This window comes from Pan paniscus, chromosome 6, assembly GCF_029289425.2.
Source record: "Pan paniscus chromosome 6, NHGRI_mPanPan1-v2.0_pri, whole genome shotgun sequence".
NCBI classification, from domain to species: domain Eukaryota; kingdom Metazoa; phylum Chordata; class Mammalia; order Primates; family Hominidae; genus Pan; species Pan paniscus.
In genome coordinates, this window is record NC_073255.2 from 139,850,494 (window position 1) to 139,866,610 (window position 16,117).

At 42.2% G+C, this 16,117-nt stretch overlaps 1 protein-coding gene across 2 annotated transcripts in view; it reads right to left on the bottom strand.

Annotated features, from left to right (window-relative positions):
* FBXL13 (F-box and leucine rich repeat protein 13) overlaps positions 1–16,117 on the bottom strand; it is a 263,877-nt gene that overhangs the window by 196,995 nt on the left and 50,765 nt on the right. The gene's annotated exons all lie outside the window — the stretch shown is intronic.

Here is a 16,117-nt window from a genome sequence, read left to right on the forward strand (position 1 = left end):
AGAAATATAAAACAAGTTTTTCTGGGGTTTAAATTTCTTTAAAAAATAATTGAACCCCTTCCGTTACCCTTTTCCTTTCTCCTTCCCGTAGAGTTCACATTCTACAGTCATTAGATTGGGCCAAGCAGAGTAGACATCCATGCCAGATGAAGGGTATGGGAGGAGCTGAAGTGGCCCAGTGCAGGTATATCAGAACAAGTGTGGAAAGGATATCCAATCAGTGGGCCATCCTGGCACAGGTTTCGAGCTCAAGAAGGGTGAGGAGAGTGTCTCCCAGGAGGAATGGCCCAGAGTGAAATATCAGAGCCCAAGTGGGAAAAGGAAGGCAATGAGGAGGCATGGCTTATTGTAGGGTATTGGAGCCCAAGGCTGGTGATAGATGGAGCCCAAGAAGTCAACTGCCCAAATCCAAGTCCTGTGCCACTGAGATGATGCCATGAGACCACGTCTATGGTCTTTCTAACAAAAACGCCTAACATTAGTCTACTCATGCAGATATTATACATAAAAGAAGCCCAAATTGAGAGACATTCTACAATAAAACATCCCTAATCTTTATGTCAAGGTTATGAAAATTAAAGAAAGATTGAGGAACTATTCCAAACTGAAGGAGGCCAAGGAGACATGACAACCAATTGCAACATATGAACTGGACAGGGTCCTTTTGCTAGAACATTTTGGGACAACTGAAGACACCTGAATTGGGAGGATTTTGATGATCAACTGTAAAAGCATGCCCTGTTTATAGGAAATACATCAATAATATTCATGGCATCATGCTGGCAACTTACTCTCAAATTATTCAGGAAAAAATATTCTTTGTACTGTGTTTGCAACTTTCCTATAAGTTTGAGATTGCTAAAAATGAAAAATGTATGCTGGATAAAATATAATTGACTTTTTTTTTCTTTTGTGAGACAGAGACTCACTCTGTCATCCAGGCTAGAGTGCAGTGGTGCGATCTCAGCTCACTGCAACCTCCGCCTCCAGGGTTCAAGAGATTCTCCTGCCTCAGCCTCCTGAGTAGCTGGGACTATAGGTGCACACCAACACACCCGGCTAATTTTTGTATTTTTAGGAGAGACAGAGTTTCACCATGTTGGGCAGGCTGGTCTCAAACTCCTGACCTCAGGTGATCTGCCCACCTCGGCCTCCCAAAGTGCTGGGATTACAGGCGTGAGCCACCGCGCCCAGCTTATAATTGACTATTTAAAGCAAAAATAAATTATATTGTCAAGTTTATAAATCTATAAAAGCAAAATAAATGACAATAATAGCACATTACACAGGAGGGAGAAAATAAAAGCATACTCTTGTTAGGTCCTTTAATGTAAAGTGGCATAACATTATTTGAAGACAGTCCATGGTATTTAAAATGCATATTTTAAATCCTAGAGCAGTCACTGATAAACAAAGGAACATTAGCAGTCAAAGGCATAGGAGTTCACAGGAAAAAAAAAAGATAGCTGCATGAGTGTAGGAAGGAGTGTGATATGGCTTAGAAAAACAACTAAGAATGACATATTAATATGACATTTAAAAAGACAAATAGGTGAGGGGCCAAGATGGCGAATTAGAAGCAGCTCATGTGTGCCACTCTCACCGAGAGAAAACAAAAGGGCTAGTGAACACTGACCCTGCAGGCCAACCATCTGAGAAACCACATTCAATCCATCAAGGCAGCAGGGGAACACAGATTGCAGAGAGGAATGAAGCTGGGGACCAGCCTGTCTGGGCTCAGCATGGAGCCAGGGGAACCACTACATGAGAAAGGGGGAGTGGGTGAGAGCCCCCAGGGGGATTCACACTGTTCACAAGGACTTGTGCAAGACGGGGAATGGGAGAATCCCCCTGGTTTCCCCCAACACCCTGCTATCACACTTTAGACTGAGGCAGAAAGCCAGTCAGACATTTTTGAGGGGCAACTCCTGAGTGCAAGGGGACCTCTACAAGGCTTGGGCCCTGGAGCAGACCAGCACCAGCACTATAGCCCCAGTAGAGGCTGCAGTAGCAGTATCTGGAAGCAGTAAAATTGTTCCACCCCTCCTTGCTGGACAGGGCTAGGCACCAGTTTCCAGCCCAGCAGTCCTGCTTCAGCCCTTACTGAGCCAGCCAGCCAGCCACTCAACCCAACTCTGCCACTTGGAGCCCGGTGGGCAACACTTGCTAGAGCTTGCAACCCAGTGGTCCCACTTTTGTGTGAACTCAGCTGGGGAGTGCAGTCTCCTGCTGTCCTAGGAAACACCTGGACAGTAGACACCTGCCCCCACCACTGGTAGCCAGGCTGGCAATACCTGCTAGAGCTTGCAGCCCAGCAGCCCCACTTCTGTGTGAACTGAGCCAGAAGGCATAGCTTCCTGTTGGCCCAGGAAACACCTGGATGGCAGGCAGAGCCCATGACCCCGCCCACCCCACTACTGGTAACCGGGTGCCAGAGCTTCCAGCCCAGTGGCCCTGCTTCTGTATGAACTTGAATGGAGGTGCCAGAGCTTCCAGCCCAGTGGCCCTGCTTCTGTATGAACTTGAATGGAGGGCATAGCTTCCTGTTGTCCCGGGAAATACCTGGATGGCAGAGTGTGCAACCCCACCCACCCCTGCCACTGGTAAACAGGCAGACAATGCCTGCTAGAGCTTTCAGCCCAGTGTTCCCACTCCTATGTGAACTTAGCTAGAGGGCAGAGCTTCCTGTTGTCCCAGGAAATACCCAGATGGCAGGGTGAGCGTCCCCAGCCACCACCACCACCAGCAGACAGGTAAGCCATGCCTGCTACAGCCTACAGACCAGCAGTCCTACTTCTGCTTGAATTTGCTGAGAAGTGCAGCCTCCTATTGCCCTGGAAACACCTGGATGGCAGGGTGGGCAACTCCACCCACCCTTGCCTCTCATAGCCAGATGGGCCACACCCACTAGAGCTTCCAACCCAGCAGTACCACTTCTGCCTGAATTCTACCTCAGTCTATAGTGCAGTAGGGGGATTTAGGGGGAAGCCAAGGTGATTCTGCCATTCCCAGTTTTGCATAGGTCCCTGTGGAGAGTATGAACCCCCCTGGGGGCACCCACCCACTCACTCTTTCCCATGTTCCAGCGGTTCTCCTGGCTCCATGCTGAGCCCAGACAGGCTGGTCCCCAGCTTCATTCCTCTCTACAATCTGTGTTCCCCAGCAATCTCATGTTTTCCCAGGAAGCACACAGACAGAAGATTAGGGCTGACCTGGCAAGGATATGGCTTATATGCCAACTGCAGCCCCTGCCTGATTCAGCCCTGTGCAACCGAACACCCAACAAAAGAAACATGGGCATGGAGAGAGTAATCGGAGGTGGGAGGTCCTCCAAGATTCAGGAGTAGATGAGAATCAAGGCCAGTCGACAGACCACCTTATTCTATAATCAAACCCCAAGGGCATCAAAGAAGAAAAAAGCAAAAAAAAATCCATCCAAAGGACAGCAGTTTCAAAGATTCAAGAGACATCGGCCCACACAAATGAGAAAGAACCAGTGCAAGAACTCTGGCAATTCAAAAAGCCAGAGTGTCTTCTTACCTCCAAACAATTGCCCTAATTCCCTAGCAATGATTCTTAACCAGGCTGAAATGGATGAGATGTCAGATGTAGAATAAAGAATAAGGATAGGAATGAAGATCATCAATATACAGGAGATAGTTAAAACCCAATCCAAGAACTCTAAGGAGTACAATAAAACAATACTGGAAGTGGTAGACCAAATGGCCATTATAAGAAAGAAACAGGCCAGGCGTGGTGGCTCACGCCTGTAATCCCAGCACTTTAGGAGGCCGAGGTGGGTGGATCACCTGAGGTCAAGAGTTCGAGACCAGCCTGGCCAACATGGTGAAACCCCATCTCTACTAAAAAATACAAAAAAAAATTAGCCAGGTGTGGTGGCGCATGCCTGTAATCCCAGCTACTCGGGAGGCTTAGGTGGAAGAATCGCTTGAACCCGGGAGGCAGAGGTTGCAGTAAGGCAAGATAGCACCACTACACTCCAGGCTGGGAGACAGAGTAAGACTCTGTCTCAAAAAAAAAAAAAAAAGAAACAAGCAAACTGATCTGATAGAGCTGAAAAACACAATAATGTACTTGTAAGTATTAACAGCAGAATCAACCAGGCTGAGGAAAGAATCTCAGGGGTTGAAAACTGGCTCTCCTAAATAATTCAGTCAGACGAAAATAAAGAAAAAAACAATAAAGGAGAATGAACAAAACCTCCAAGAAATATGGGATTATGTAAACAGACCAAATCTATGACTCACTGGCGTCCTTGAAAGAGAAAAGAGAGGGAGAGAAACCAAGGACCTTGGAAAACATATTTCAGGATATCGTCCATGAAAATTTCCCCAGTCTTGCAGAGAGGACAACATTCAAATTCAGGAAATGCAGAGAACTCCTGAAAAATGCTACAAAAGAAGGTCATCCCAAGACACATAATCATCAGATTCTCCAAGGTCAAAATGAAAGAAAAAAGGCAGCTAGGGCCGGGCGCAGTGGCTCACGCCTGTAATCCCAGCACTTTGGGAGGCTGAGGCTGGTGGATCATCTGAAGTCAGGAGTTCGAGACTAGCCTGACCAACATGGAGAAACCCTGTCACTACTAAAAATACAAAATTAGCCGGGCGTGGTGGCACATGCCTGTAATCCCACCTACTCAGGAGGCTAAGGCAGGAGAATCGCTTGAACCCAGGAGGCGGAGATTGCAGTGAGCCGAGATTGTGCCATTGCACTCCAGCCTGGGTGACAGAGTGAAACTCCAACTCAAAAAAAAAAAAAAAAAAAAAGGGCAGCTAGAAAGAAAGGGCAGGTCATCTGCTAAGAGAACCCCATCAGGCTAACAGCAGACCTGTCAGCAGAAACCCTACAAGCCAGAAGAGATTGGGGGAGCCTATATTCAGCATTCTTAAAAAACATAATTTTCAACCAAGAATTGCATATGTGGCCAAGTTGTTTCCTAAACAACGGAGAAATAAAATACTTTTCAGACAAGCAAATGCTAAGGGAATTTCTTACCAACAGACATGCCTTACAAGAGGTCCTGAAGAAAGCACTGAATATGGAAAGGAAAGACCATTACCAGCCACTATAAAAATACACTAAGTACATAGACAAGTGATACTCTAAAGCAGCCACACAAACAAGTCTGCATAATGACCAGCTAACAACATGATGACGGGATCAAATCCACATGTATCGATACTAATCTTGAATGTAAATGGGCTAAATGCCCCCATTTAAAAGGCACAGAGTGGAAAGCAAAACCCAATGGTATACTGTCTTAAAGAGACCCATCTCACATGCACTGGCACCTCTAGGCTTAAAGTAAAGGGATGGAGAAAAATTTACCAAGCAAAAAGAAAACATAAAAAGGCAGGGGCTGCTATTCTAATTCCATACAAAACAGACTTCAAACCTACAAAGATCAAGAAAAGATAAAGAAGGGCATTAAATAATGGTAAAGGACTCAATTCAACAAGAAGACTTATCTATCATAAATATCTATGTGCTCAACCCAGATTCATAAAGTCAGTTCCTAGGGACCTACAAAGAGACTTAGATAACTACACAATAATAGTGGGAGCCTTGAATACCCCCACTGACACTATTGAACAGATCATCGAGGCAGAAAACTAACGCAAATATTCAGGACCTGAAATCAATGCTTGACCAAATAGACCTAATATAAATCTACAGAACTTTCCATCTGAAAACAGCAGAACATACATTCTTCACATCTGCACATGGTCCATACTCTAAAATCAACCACTATATTGGACATAAAACAATTCTCAGCAAACTCCCAAAAACCAAAATCATACCAACCAAGCTCACAGACAATGCAATAAATATAGAAATTAATGCTAAGAATATCAATCAAAAGCATACAATTACATGGAAATTAAACAACCTGCTCCTAAATGACTTCTGGATAAATAATGAAATTAAGGCAGAAATCAAGAAATTCTTTTAAACTAATGAGAAAAAAGATACAAGATATCAGAATCTCTGGGACACGGCCAAAGCACTGTTAAGAGGGAAGTTTATAGCACTAAACACCCACGTCAAAAAGTTAGAAAGATCTCAAATTAACAACCTAATATCACAACTAGAGGAATTAGAGAAACAAGAACAAACCAACCCCAAGACTAGCAGAAGACAAAAAATAACAAAAGTCAGAGACGAACTAAAGGAAATTAAGAGGCAAAAAAAAAAGATACAAAAATCAATAAATCCAGGAGCTTTTTCTTTGAAAGAAGTAATAATACAAGGTAGACTGGTAGATAAACTAATTTTAAAAAACAGAGAAGATCCAAATAAACACAATCAGAAATGGCAAAGGGTGTATTACCACTGACCCCCCAGAAATACAAAAACCCCTCAGAGATTATTATGAACACTTCTATACACACCAGTTAGAAAACCTAAAAGAAATGCGTAAATTCCTGGAAACATACAACCTCCAAAGATTGAACGAGGAAGAGATTAAATCCCTGTACAGACTAATATTGAGTTCCAAAATCAAATGAGTAAGTCATGACAGTAAGATTATAAAAAGGCCAGGCATAGTGGCCTTTCTATACCAGAAAAATACAAAAATTAGCCAGGCATAGTGGCACATGCCTGTAGTTTCAGCTACTTGGAGGCTGAGGTGGGAGGATTGCTTGAGTCTGGGAGGTTGAGGCTGCAGTGAGCCATGATCACACTACTGCACTCCAGCCTGGGTGACAGAGCAAGACCCTGTCTCAAACAAAAAAATCAAATCAGTAATAAAAGCCTACCAAACAGAAAAAGCCCATGACCAGACGGATTCACAGCTGAATTCTATCAGATGTATAATGAAGAGCTGGTACCATTCTCACTGAAATTATTCTAAAAAATTGAGGAGGAGGAATGCCTCCCTAACTCATTCTATGAGGCCAACATTATCCTGATACCAAAACCTGGCAGAGATACAACAGAAAAAGAAAACTTCAGGCCAATATCCTTGATGAATATGGATGCAAAAATCCTCAAGAAAATACTAGCAAACTGAATCCAGCAGCACATCAAAAAGCTTTTCCACCATGGTCAAGTAGGCTTCCTCCCTAAGATGCAAGGTTGGTTCAACACATGCAAATCAATAAATGTGATACACCACAAAAACAGAACTAAAAACAACCACACAATCATCTCAATAGATGCAGAAAAGGCTTTCAATAAAATTCAACATCTCTTCATGTTAAAAACCCTCAAGAAACTAGGCACTGAAGGAACATACCTCAAATAATAAGAGCCATTTATGAAAAACCCACAGCCAACATCCTACTGAATGGGCAAAAGCTGAAGGCATTCCCCTTGAAAACCAGAACAAGACAAGGATGCCCTCTCTCACCACTCCTATTCAACACAGTACTGGAAGTCCTAGCAAGAGAAATCAGGTAATAGAAAGAAATAAAAGATGCTCAAAGGAAGAGAGAAAGTCAAACTCCCTGTTTGCAGACAATATGATTCTATACCTAGAAAACCCCATAGTGTCTGCCCAAAAGTTCTTTGATCTGACGAACAACTTCAACAAAGTTTCAGGATACAAAATCACTGTACTGGCTGTGCACAGTGGCTCATGGCGGTAATCCCAGCACTTTGGGAGGCTGAGGCATGTAGATCACTTGAGACCAGGAATTTGGACCAGCCTGGCCAATATAGCTAAACCCCGTCTCTATTAAAAATACAAAAACTAGCTGGGTTTGGTGGCCCATGCCTGTAATTCCAGTTATTTGGGTGGTTGAGGCATGAGAATTGCTTGAACCCGGGAAGCAGAGGTTGCAGTAAGTCCAAGTCACACCACTGCACTCCAGCCTGGGTGACAGAGTGAGACTCTCATCTCCAAAAAAAAAAAAAAAAGAAATCTACAAAAATCCGTATTATTCCTATACACCAACAACATCCACACTGTGAGCCAAATTAAGAATTCAATTTCATTCATAATAGCCACAAAAAAAAATAAAATAAACAGGAATACAGCTCTAACCAGCTATAACCAAGGAGGTGAAAGACCTCTACAACAAGATTTACAAAACACTGCAAGAAAGAAAACAGAGATGACACAAACAAATGGATAAACAATCCATGCTCATGGATAGGAAGAATCAATATTGTTAAAATGGCCATACTGCCCAAAGCAATTTACAGATTCAATGCTATTCTTATCAAACTACCAATGACATTTTTCACAGAATTAGAAAAAAACTATTTTAAAATTCATATGGAATCACAAAAGGGTCCAAATAGCCAAGGTAATCCTAAGTGAAAAGAACAATGCTGGAGACATCACATTACCCAAATTCAAACTACACTATAAGGCTATGGTAACCAAAACAACATGGTTCCGTTACAAAAACAGAAATGTGGGGGGGTGGGGGGAGGTTCCAAGATGGCCGAATAGGAACAGCTCCTGTCTATAGCTCCCAGGGTGAGTGACGCAGAAGACGGGTGATTTCTGCATTTCCAACTGAGGTACTGGGTTCATCTCACTAACCGAGGTACCAGGTTCATCTCACTGGGGCTTGTCGGACAGTTGGTGCAGCCCACCGAGCGAGAGCCAAAGCAGGGCAAGGCATCGTCTCACCCGGGAAGCATAAGGGGTCAGGGAATTCCCTTTCCTAGCCAAGGGAAGGGGTGACAGACGGCACCTGGAAAATCGGGTCACTCCCAGCCTAATACTGTGCTTTTCCAACAGTCTTAGTAAACGGCACACCAGGAGATTATATCCCGCGCAAGGCTCGGAGGGTCCCACGCCCATGGAGCCTCCCTCATTGCTCGCACAGCAGTCTGAGATCAAACTGCAAGGCGGCAGTGAGACTGGGGGAGGGGCGGCCGCCATTGCTGAGGCTTGAGTAGGTAAACAAAGCGGCCTGGAAGCTCGAACTGGGTAGAGCCCACCACAGCTCCACGAGGCCTACCTGCCTCTGTAGACTCCACCTCTAGGGGCAGGGCATAGCCAAACAAAAGGCAGCAGAAACCTCTGCAGACTTAAATGTCCCTGTCTGACAGCTTTGAAAAGAGTAGTGGTTCTCCCAGCACGGAGTTTGAGATCTGAGAACAGACAGACTGCTTCGTCAAGTGGGTCCCTAACCTCCGAGTAGCCTAACTGGGAGGCATCTCCCAGTAGAGGCAGACTGACACCTCGCACGGCTGGGTACCCCTCTGAGACGAAGCTTCCAGAGGAACGATCAGGCAGAAACATTTGCTGTTCAGCAATATTCGCTATTCCGCAGCCTCTGCTGGTGATACCCAGGCAAACAGGGTCTGGAGGGGACCTCCAGCAAACTCCAACAGACCTGCAGCTGAGGGTCCTGTCTGTTAGAAGGAAAACTAACAAACAGAAAGGACACCCACACCAAAACCCCATCTGTACGTCACCATCATCAAAGACCAAAGGTAGATAAAACCACAAAGATGGGGAAAAAACAGAGCAGAAAAGCTGAAAATTCTAAAAATCAGAGCACCTCTCCCCCTCCAAAGGAATGCAGCTCCTCGCCAGGAACAGAACAAAGCTGGATGGAGAATGACTTTGATGAGTTGAGAGAAGAAGGCTTCAGACGATCAAACTTCTCCAAGCTAAAGAGGAAGTTCGAACCCATCGTAAAGACACTAAAAACCTTGAAAAAAGATTAGATGAATAGCTAACTAGAATAACCAGTGTAGAGAAGTCCGTAAATGATCTGATGGAGCTTAAAACCATGACACGAGAAATATGTGACACATGCATAAGCTTCAGTAGCTGATTCCATCAAGTGGAAGAAAGGGTATCAGTGATTGAAGATCAAATGAATAAAATGAAGCAAGAAGACAAGTTTAGAGAAAAAAAGAGTAAAAAGAAATGAACAAAGCCTCCAAGAAATATGGGATTATGTGAAAAGACCAAACCTAGTTCTGATTGGTGTACCTGAAAGTGACAGGGAGAAGAATCAAGTTGGAAAACACTCTTTGGGATATTATCCAGGAGAACTTCCCCAGCCTAGCAAGGCAGGCCAACATTCAAATTCAGGAAATACCGAGAACGCCACAAAGATACTCCTCGAGAACAGCAACTCCAAGACACATAATTATCAGATTCACCAAAGTTGAAATGAAGGAAAAAATGTTAAGGGCAGCCAGAAAGAAAGGTCAGGTTACTCACAAAGGGAATCCCATCAGAATAACAGCGGATCTCTTGGCAGAAATTCTACAAGCCAGAAGAGAGTGGGGGCCAATATTCAAAATTCTTCAAGAAAAGAATTTTCAACCCAGAATTTCATATCCAGCCAAACTAAGCTTCATAAGTGAAGGAGAAATAAAATCCTTTACAGACAAGCAAATACTGAGAGATTTTGTCACCACTAGGCCTGCCTTACAAGAGCTCCTGAAGGAAGCACTAAACATGGAAAGGAACAACCGGTACCAGCCACTGCAAAAACATGCCAAATTGGAAAGACCATCGATGTTAGAAAGAAACTGCATCAACTAATGAGCAAAATAACCAGCTAACATCATAATGACAGGATCAAATTCACACATAACATATTAACCTTAAATGTAAATGGGCTAAATGCTCCAATTAAAAGACACAGACTGGCAAATTGGATAAAGACTCAAGACCCATCAGTGTGCTGTATTCAGGAAACCAATTTCACATGCAGAGACACACATAGGCTCAAAATAAAGGGATGGAGGAAGATCTACCAAGCAAATGGAAAACAAAAAAACAAGCAAGGGTTGCAATCCTAGTCTCTGATAAAACAGACTTTAAACCAACGAAGATCAAAAGAGACAAAGAAGGCCATTACATAATGGTCAAAGGATCAATTCAACAAGAAGAGATAACTATCCTAAATATGTATGCATCCAATACAGGAGCACCCAGATTCATAAAGCAAGTCCTTAGAGACCTACAAAGAGACTTAGACTCCCACACAATAATAATGGGAGACTTTAACACCCCACTGTCAACATTAGACAGATCGAGACAGAAAGTTAACAAGGATATCCAGGAATTGAACTCAGCTCTGCACCAAGCAGACCTAATACACATCTACAGAACTCTCCACCCCAAATCAACAGAATATACATTCTTCGCAGCACCACATAGCACTTATTCCAAAATTGACCACATAGTTGGAAGTAAAGCACTCCTCAGCAAATGTAAAAGAACAGAAATTATAACAAACTGTCTCTCAGACCACAGTGCAATCAAACTAGAACTCAGGATTAAGAAACTCACTCAAAACCGCTCAACTACATGGAAACTGACTAACCTGCTCCTGAATGACTACTGGGTACATAATGAAATGAAGGCAGAAATAAAGATGTTCTTTGAAACCAATGAGAACAAAGACACAACATACCGGAATGTCTGGGACACATTTAAAGCAGTGAGTAGAGGGAAATTTATAGCACTAAATGCCCACAAGAGAAAGCAGGAAAGATCTAAAATTGACGCCCTAACATCACAATTAAAAGAACTAGAAAAGCAAGAGCAAACACATTCAAAAGCTAGCAGAAGGCAAGAAATAACTAAGATCAGAGCAGAACTGAAGGAGATAGAGACACAAAAATCCCTTCAAAAAATCAATGAATCCAGGAGCTGGTTTTTTGAAAAGACTAACAAAATTGACAGACGGATAGCAAGACTAATAAAGAAGAAAAGAGGGAAGAATCAAATAGACACAATAAAAAATGATAAAAGGGTTATCACCACTGATCCCACAGAAATACAAACTACTATCAGAGAATACTATAAACACCTCTATGCAAATAAACTAGAAAATCTAGAAGAAATGGATAAATTCCTGGACCCATACACCCTCCCAAGACTAAACCAGAAGATGCTGAATCCCTGAATAGACCAATAACAGGCTCTGAAACTGAGGCAATAATTAATAGCCTACCAACCAAAAAAAAGGCCAGGACCAGATAGATTCACAGCTGAATTCTACCAGAGGTACAAGGAGGAGCTGGTACCATTCCTTCTGAAACTATTCCAATCAATAGAAAAAGAGGGAACAATCCCTAACTCATTTTATGAGGCCAGCATCATCCTGATACGAAAGCCTGGCAGAGACACAACAAAAAAAGAGAATTTTACATCAACATCCCTGATGAATATCGATGCAAAAATCCTCAATAAAATACTGGCAAACCGAATCCAGCAGCATATCAAAAAGCTTATCCACCATGATCAAGTGGGCTTCATCCCTGGGATGCAAGGCTGGTTCAACATATGAAAATCAATAAACATAGTCCAGCATATAAACAGAACCAAAGGCAAAAACCACGTGATTATCTCAATAGATGCAGAAAAGGCCTTTGACAAAATTCAACAGCCCTTCATGCTAAAAATTCTCTATAAATTAGTTATTGATGGGACGTATCTAAAAATAATAAGAGCTATTTATGACAAACCCACAGCCAATATCATACTGAATGAGCAAAAACTGGAAGCATTCCCTTTGAAAACTAGCACAAGACAAGGATGTCCTCTCTCACCACTCCGATTCAACATAGCGTTGGAAGTTCTGGCCAGGGCAATCAGGCAAGAGAAAGAAATAAAGGGTATTCAATTAAGAAAAGAGGAAGTCAAATTGTCCCTGTTTGCAGATGACATGATTGTATATTTAGAAAACCCCATCGTCTCAGCCCAAAATCTCCTTAAGCTGATAAGCAACTTGAGCAAAGCCTCAGGATACACAATCAATGTGCAAAAAACACAAGCATTCCTATACACCAATAATAGACAAACAGAGAGCCAAATCATGAGTGAACTCCCATTCACAATTGCTTCAAAGAGAATAAAATACCTAGGAATCCAACTTACAAGAAATGTGAAGGACCTCTGCTCAACACAATAAAAGAGGACACAAACAAAAGGAAAACAATTCCATGCTCGTGGATAGGAAGAATCAATATCGTGAAAATGGCCATACTATCCAAGGTAATTTATAGATTCAATGCTATCCCCATCAAGCTACCACTGACTTTCTTCACAGATTGGAAAAAAACTACTTTAAAGTTCGTATGGAACCAAAAAAGAGCCCACATTGCCAAGACAATCCTAAGCAAAAAGAACAAAGCTGGAGGCATCATGCTACCTGACTTCAAACTATACTACAAAGCTACAGTAACCAAAACAGCATGGTACTGGTACCAAAACAGAGATATAGACCAATGGAACAGAACAGAGCCCTCAGAAATAATGCCGCTTATCTACAACCATCTGATCTTTGACAAACCTGACAAAAACAAGAAATGGGGAAAGGATTCCCTATTTAATAAATGGTGCTGGAAAAACTGGCTAGCCATATGTAGAAAGCTGAAGCTGGATCCCTTCCTTACACCTTATACAAAAATTAATTCAAGATGAATTAAAGACTTAAATGTTAGACCTAAAACCATAAAAACCCTAGAAGAAAACCTAGGCAATACCATCCAGGACATAGGCATGGGCAAGGACTTCATGTCTAAAACACTAAAAGCAATGACAACAAAAGCCAAAATTGACAATTGGGATCTAATTAAACTGAAGAGTTTCTGCACAGCAAAAAAAACCTACCATCAGAGTGAACAGGCAACCTACAGAATGGGAGAAAATTTTTGCAATCTACTGATCTGGCAAAGGGCTAATATCCAGAATCTACAAAGAACTTAAACAAATTTGCAAGAAAAAAATCAAACAACCCCATCAAAAATGGGCAAAGGATATGAACAGACACTTCTCAAAAGAAGACATTTATGCAGCCAACAGACACATGAAAAAATGCTCATCATCCCTGGCCATCAGAGAAATGCAAATCAAAACCACAATGAGATATCATCTCACACCAGTTAGAATGGCAATCATTAAAAAGTCAGGACACAAGTGCTGGAGAGGATGTGGAGAAATAGTAACACTTTTACACTGTTGGTGGGACTGTAAACTAGTACAACGACTGTGGAAGTCAGTGTGGTGATTCCTCAAGGATCTAGAACTAGAATTACCATTTGACCCAGCCATCCCATTATTGAGTATATACCCAAAGGATTATAAATCACGCTGCTATAAAGACACATGCACACGTATGTTTATTGTGGCACTAGTCACAATAGCAAAGACTTGGAACCAACCCAAATGTCCAACAATGATAGACTGGATTAAGAAAATGTGGCACATATATACCATGGAATACTATGCAGCCATAAAAAATGATGAGTTCGTGTCCTTTGTAGGGACATGGATGAAGCTGGAAACCATCATTCTCAGCAAATTATCACAAGGACAGAAAACCAAACACCACATGTTCTTACTCATAGGTGGGAATGGAACAATGAGAACACATGGACACAGGATGGGGAACACCACACACCAGGGCCTGTAGTGGGGTGGGGGGAGGGGGGAGGGATAGCATTAGGAGATATACCTAATGTATATGACGAGTTAATGCGTGCAGCACACCAACATGGCACATGTATACCTACGTAACAAACCTGCACGTTGTGCACATGTACCCTAGAACTTAAAGTATAAAAAAAAAACCAGAAATATAGACTAATGGAACAGAATAAAGAGCCCAGAAATAATGCCACACATCTACACAATCAAGAAAAACAAGCAACAGGGAAAGAACTCTTCATTCAATAAATGATACTGGGATAACTGGCCAGCCACACGCGGAATATTGAAACTGGACCACTTCCTTACACCATATACAAAAATCAACTCAATATAGATGCAAGACTTAAATGTAAAACTTAAAACTATAACAAGCCTGGAAGATAACCTAGGAAATACCATTCTGGGCATAGAACTTGGCAAAAATTTCATTATGAAGATGCCAAAAGCAATTGCAACAAAAACAAAAATTAACAAATGGGACCTAATTAAACAAAAGAGCTTCTAGCAGCAAAAGAAACTATCAACAGAATAAACAGACAACCTATAGAATGGTATAAAACATTTGTGAACTATACATCCAACAGAAGTCTAATATCCACAATCTATAAGGATCTTAAACAAATTTACAAGAAAAAAACAACACCATTAGCCAGGCACGGTGGCTCATGCCTGTAATCCCAGCACTTTGGGAGGCTGAGGCGGGTGGATCACGAGGTCAGGAGATCGAGACCATCCTGGCTAACACGGTGAAACCCTGCCTCTACTAAAAATACAAAAAATTAGCCGGGCGTGGTGGCGGGCACCTGTGGTCCCAGCTACTCAGGAGGCTGAGGCAGGAGAATGCCGTGAACCTGGGAGGTGGAGCCTGCAGTGAGCTGAGATCGCGCCACTGCACTCCAGCCTGAGCAACAGAACGAGACTCCGTCTCAAACAAAACAAAACAAAACAGAACAAAACAAAAAAAATACCATTAAAAGAGTGGTGAAAACACACAAACAAACACTTCTTAGAAGACATACAGGCAACCAATGAGCATATGAAAAAATGCTCAACATCACTAATCATTAGAGAAATGTAAATCTCACACCAGTTAGAATGGCTATTATTAAAAAGTCAGAAAATAACAGATACTGGCAAGGTTACAGAGAAAAGGAAATGCTTACACACTGCTGGTGGGAATGTAAATTAGCTCAGCCATTGTGGAAAGCAGTTTGGCGATTTCTCAAAGAACATAAAACAGAATTGCCATTCAACCCAACAATCCCATTATTGGGTATATGCCCAAAGGAATATAAATCATTCTACCATAAAGACACATGCATGCATATGCACATCACAGCACTATTCACAATAGCAAAGATATGAAATCAACCTAAATGCCCATCAACAGTAGACTGGATTTTTTAAAATGTGGTATATACATACATTGAAATACTATGCAGCCATAAAAAAGAATGAGATCATGTCCTTTGCAGCAACATGGACGGAGTTGGAGACCATTATCCTAGGCAAACTAACACAGAGACAGAAAACCAAATACTACACATTCTCACTTACAAGTGGAAGCTAAACTTCTGAGTACGTATGGACACAAAGAAAGGAAGAACAGACACCAGGATCTACTTGAGGGTGGAGGTGGGAGGATGGTGAGGATTGGAGAAGTATCTATTGAATGCTAGGCTTATAACCTGGGTGACAAAATATACACCAAATTCCTATGACACG